We start from the raw sequence: 6,344 nt of genomic DNA, 5'->3' as shown, positions 1-6,344 counted from the left end.
CTTTTAAAATAAAAGCCAAACCACTTTTAGTGAAATTTTGTAAACCAAAATGAAATTTCTCTTAGACTAAAATAAATTTATGCCAAATATCAGACTATTATTTTAGAAACCATTATTCATTCCCATAAGCAAAGACTCTGTAGCCAACACTACTAAAAAGATTATTACGTTAGCAAAGGAGGCCAAGAGCCACAGCTTAATCCTGCTTGCTGATTTTTGCTAGTACAGGCCATCTCATCAGCACACACAGAGCCTGTGGGCTCTGTACACTGAACCTCATTGGCTTGCTCTGTGTGTCTCTGGTTGTCTTTCTTCTCCTGTTTTCTCCATCTCAACTGAAAGCTATTCTATGACTACTGGCATCTCTATTAAGTAGTGAGCCAAATGGAAATGATTAACTTTTGAACTGCGAAACTAAAAACAGTCTTGTGCACACCATGGAAATGAGACATGTCATGTAGCAAACGGTTTTCCCTGATGGAGTTTGTGGCCTAAAAGATAAACCGTTGGCTGAGATTTTGGTTTTGTTGTCATTGTAGATCAAAAAGATGTGATCATCCTTTCTGATAGCTCTTTTTCACTCGTTGGTAAACAGCCTGCGTGAGCCTGTTAAATATTTAAACATCCCTGGTATCTATTAATGTTATCAGACATATGATATATGTCTGATGGATTTATTCCACCGTTAAGGAGCTAGACCCCAGTGTCTCCCCTGGGATAGTGCTCCAGCTGTTTAAACTATAATTCCATCACTAGGAGGAATGGTGAAAGCACTGACCTCTTTGAAACAAACTCATTACTACTCAGCCTGAAAATTGCAAATGAAAACTTTCTGTACTAATGTTAAAATATGCATGCATAGGAATTAAAGCACTTGGGGTCACCAACAAAGATTGGCATATTTTCCATAACCTCAAAACATTTGGTAGAAAGAATCCAATAAATCAATACTTGGAGAAGTTTAGTGATTAGGGGTGTATGAGGTATTTTTATTATTATTATTATTATTATTCAATAGCTCTACCATGAGGCATGGGAGGATTGTAATCAATTCTCTGAAGCTTTTAAGTTTTTAAAATTTCATTGCTGTTTACTTGATCTTGTTTTAGTTGATACTGTGGTCTATAATATCCTCCATAAAATCAATCAAATGTGAAATAACACATGAGGTTCTAAAAACTATGAACAAACTTGTTATCTCATTTTTACTTTCTTTAAGCTTAAGAGAAAATATCCATGACTAATAAAATAAAGAATGTCTGGCCAAGTCTTCCATGTCAAAGAAAGAGGTGTTTTAGTTTACTGGTATATTATTCATATCATCACAAGTATATTTGTTCATTGTATATTAATTTAATTTGTATGAAAATCTTTTTTTATTTTATTTTTATTTTTTGTATTTTTCTGAAGTTGGAAACGGGGAGGCAGTCAGACAGACTCCCACATGCGCCCAACTGGGATCCACCTGGCATGCCCACCAGGGGGCGATGCTCTGCCCATCTGGGGCGTTGCTCTGTTGCAACCAGGGCCATTCTAGCGCCTGAAGGAGAGGCCATGGAGCCATCCTCAGTGCCCAGGCCAACTTTGCTCCAATGGAGCCTTGGCTGCGGGAGGGGAAGAGAGAGACAGAGAGGAAGGAAAAGGGGAGGGGTGGAGAAGCAGATGGGTGCTTCTCCTGTGTGCCCTGGCCGGGAATCGAACCTGGGACTCCTGCACGCCAGGCCGAGGCTCTATCACTGAGCCAACCGGCCAGGGCTGTATGAAAATCTTTAAATGATTTATAACAAATATTATCTCCTGGAGATACTATTTTCAAAGATTTGGACAAATTACTTAAGAAACTTATTTTTTCTGATCAACAGGTGGCAGACCCAGAACCTGGAATATGATCCAATTCTTTAATATTACTAAATGTGGGTTATGTACACCTTTGGTTGCTAACTGATAATAATTAGGTTAAAATGAAAAATAATCTAGAATTTCAGTGAATACATTAAATGACAAAATAAGTATTCTAAGACATCTGATAAGCATTTTAAATATAATAAGATAAAAATGACAGTGTCAATTTTACATTTGATTCTTTGTGGTAATTATTTTATAATATAAGATTAGGAAAAGACAAACTAGGCAAATGACAGAAATATGTTTCCTTATGCAGTTTTGAGATCATCAATTCACTGCAGCTGTTGCACATTCTTAAATCTGTTAGTGAAGTTAATGCTGAAATTGTAAGGTAGATGTTGGTGGATGTTCTTTGTTTCTCTGCTCTGTGCTGGAGTGGCTTCAAGTTTATTGTGAGTCAACACTATAAAGACTACCCATAAAAGTTAATGGGAATTTATTTTTCATTGGCCCAAAGTTAATGATAACCAGGCCTTTATAATGCATTGGTCACACTATTTGGAAAACAATTGTGAGATGAACTAGGGTATTCCAACACTAGACCAAATGGTAAGAAAGCTAAAATGATCTCAAATGAGCAATGACTTCCAGCACACAGTATGTTTTAGTACATGAAATAAACTGAATTAGGAACAGGTACTAAAGAAGTGGAAAGAAAGATTAGATCTATACTGTGTGCTATCCATTAATATAATTACTTAGGCTAGTTTGTGAGTTTTAGGAAAGAATCAGTTTACCTGAACACAAAGAAAATCTTTCTAACAAGTATAGTTATCTGATATATAGTCTGCCTTGGAATATAGTGAGTTCTTTAATATTGGAAGTACAAATTACAAAGTGATTTGATTTGGTGAAAGATTCAAGCATGGATTGAGAGATTGGATGAGATGACCTGCAAACCCTATGATTCAATGAATCTATAGCCGTTTGGATCCCCTAAAGAAGGACAAAAGAAAGCATATCCCAGATTTTACAAATGACAAGTCTCTAAAATAAAAAATATATTAAAAATACTTTTAAGACAATTATTTTAAACTAGAAATGCCCACTTCTTCCATGGTAGAAAAAAATTACACTGTAAAGGAATATTTTCAGAAATTCAGTGAACCTGATTTAGTATCCCTGTTAGACAGAAACACTTTAAGCAACTAAAATGCTATTTGAATGTCACTATAGCTTTGGAAAAAGATATACTCAGTGGTTATTAACCCGGTACTTATTTTTCCATTGCATAAAATGCCTCTATCTCTTAAGACTCCCCTGCAGAGAATTCCCAGGCTGGAACAGGGCAGCTGCTTTGCAATTGGCATCCAAACCACAGGGCATAGCCAGTAATAATTTGCAGTAAAGGGAGCTGCAAGAGAAAGATGGTAGTCATTTAAAATAATTTTTGCTGCTAGAACTTTTTTCTTTTCACATTTAATCAGTTAAGAGTCAGTTCACCTAAGATTCTAGGTGTAACATTTTAAATGTTTTTTTGAAGGGATCAAGGGTAGAGGTTGTAGGCACAAAGCAATATGAGTATTTCTTCATGGGACATAAGATTTGGGGAACTAAAATAGGTTAATTCGATAGAGCATTTAATGAGAGCCTCTAGAATTGTTTAGCCAATTATGAACTTGGAGTATTTAAAGGTAATCACTGTTGAAATTATTAAAATTTATACCAGTATTCATGCCCTGGCCCAGTTGGCTCAGCGGTAGAGCGTCGGTCTGGCGTGCAGGAGTCCCGGGTTCAATTCCGGGCGAGGGCACATAGGAGAGGCGCCCATTTGCTTCTCCACCCTCCCCCTCTCCTTCCTCTCTGTCTCTCTCTTCCCCTCCCACAGCCGAGGCTCCATTGGAGCAAAGATGGCCCGGGCGCTGGGGATGGCTCTGTGGCCTCTGCCTCAGGAGCTAGAATGGCTCTGGACACAACAGAGCGACGCCCCAGAGGGGCAAAGCATTGCCCCCTGGTGGGCATGCAGGGTGGATCCTGGTCAGGCGCATGCGGGAGTCTGTCTGACTGCCTCCCTGTTTCCAGCTTTGGAAAAATGAAAAAAACAACAACAAACAAACAAAACAATTTATACCAGTATTCTATTACCCTTTCTACAGATAAGTGTCTTATTTTAAGTGCTCTAGAAGGGATGTGTGAACTGGTTCAATAACATCAGAAATCTCTCTTGTTTGTAATTTCTTACATTCATTCTTCTCTTCAAGAATTAAACCATGTCTCTAGTTAATTCTAAAAATATTTGTTATCTTTATATAGTAATCGGAAGTTAAAGATTTAAGTTTTAATAGAGAAGGCACTTTTCTGATGTACTTAAAAGAAATATTTATCTCATTTAATTCTTACAATGAAGGCTCTTTTTATCATTTATAATATTTAAAGCTGATTTCATAACTACCTCCTTAGCACCATTTTAAGTACTTTTTTTATGTATTACCTCATTTGATATTCAGAACAATCCCCATAAGACCAATATTATTATTATCCCATTTTACAGCTAAAAAAATAAACTTGAAAAGGTTAGGGATTTTCCTTTATGCCACACAGCTAGTAAGTGATGGAAACCAGGATTTGAATGCAAGGGATTGACCCAATGCCCATGCTCTTAACCACTATCTGACATTCCATGTCACCTTGTGGCCTCCACTGTGTGTTCATAATACATTTTAGTACATAGGTTTTACCACAGTTAATGGAAGGTTTTGAAAAGAAGTATGGTCATACTTGCTTTTGTGCTGGATAAAGAGAATCCTACAGTTTTCTTATAAGACACAATGTTAATACTAAATTCTCTTTTGATTCCGACCAAGCTATCAACAACATTTATGATTATTATAAAGGTAAACAATGGGTCAGTGAGTTCAGTAGTTTGCCATAATAAAATAAAAAAGCAATTTCTGTAAATTCAGTACAGACAAGAATCCAAGCATCAACTGTGAGAAAGCATCAAGTATAATTTTAATAATTTTGTGTGGTTATTTTGGTACTAATGCAGAAATCAAAAATTCTTAAAATTATATAAAAATATAAAAGAAGAGCTTCATGTTTAATATGATATATAGCATTTGCTAACATGTAAAAGAATATATATACATATCACCTTGAGTACTTATGCGAACAATCTGAGCACAGGATTATTTAGAAATGTGGTTGATTATCAACCCACAGAACAGTAAGTTGAGTGTATGACCATCTTCAAAATTTAATTTTACAAACTCTGCTTATTCCAGATTAAAAATAAAACGTGTTCAGAAGAAAAAAGTATAGGTTATATTCTATAGACATTTTGAAATAATTCTTAGTAATTAAAAAAGAGTTCTGTCTAAATAGTTTTCAATACCATTGTTCATATATTGTTGGAAAGTTTAGGAAGAGCTGGATTTCCCTTATTTGTTATTCATTAAAAAGATTAATGTTACTACTGTAGATTAAGTAAGTAGGTGTACTCAAGATTGGGAGAAATGAAGCACATTTGATTTCATTGATTGCTTCAACTTACTTCTCAAATATTTTGGGTTAGAGAAAACTCAAAACACATTTTCCAAGTTCTCTTTTTCTTTTAAGCCTGTGTATTTGGTGAGAGAAATTTAATCCATATGTTTCAAATTCATTTTCAGTTAACTCATCAAATTGTTGATTTTAAGAACTATTTAATGTCCAAAAGCTATTTGATGGTTGTGACTTTGCCATCTGAAATAGCATTTTGGTTTTTTTATATGTAAACACACATGGTTCTCAAAGATTCATGGTCCATGTACCAAACATTTGAGTAGGTGCTAACTCATTCAGACCTATTTTAGTTGTCCAGGAGGAATTATGACATGTATAATAGCTCAGAGCTTGCAAGTCAGTTTTTATTATATGATTTTGTTTTTAAACCAAACCATAGTCATGATATTGGTACATTTTATAAAACTAAAAATATTGTAATTATATCTAATTTAATTTAAGCAGGAGATAAAATTAATATAACTTTTGTTGAAACGCCATTGGTGAGAAAGCATGTCTATATTGAAGATAAAAAGAAGAAAATAATACATGGTTGCTATATTAATAAAACTACTATTGCTCATCATATGGTCCTATAAATGAGATAGAATCATAATTTTTTGGGGGAGCTTTAAAATTCTTATATAATTTAGAAAAAAGAACACAAGAAATTTTAGATATTGAAGTATATATAAGAAAAAATTCCTATCTTGCTTTACTTTTCTCTTTTTGAAATTTAAATGGAAGGAAATGAATGAGAAATGTTGGTCCGTCCACATGATTAAAATATTCTGGACCAAGGCAATGTGTTCTACCATTAGATACCATTGGTTTTAACACCCTGCATTAAAGGGAAAGCAATCAGATGAGGCTTCAATGGGTTATTTTCCATGAATAGAAAGAGAGTAAAGAAAAAACAGTTTCACAGATCTAGTGAAATCCTTGACTTTCCTAAA

This window comes from Saccopteryx leptura, chromosome 3 (genome assembly GCF_036850995.1).
Source record: "Saccopteryx leptura isolate mSacLep1 chromosome 3, mSacLep1_pri_phased_curated, whole genome shotgun sequence".
NCBI classification, from domain to species: domain Eukaryota; kingdom Metazoa; phylum Chordata; class Mammalia; order Chiroptera; family Emballonuridae; genus Saccopteryx; species Saccopteryx leptura.
Note: the sequence above shows the minus strand (reverse complement) of the source record.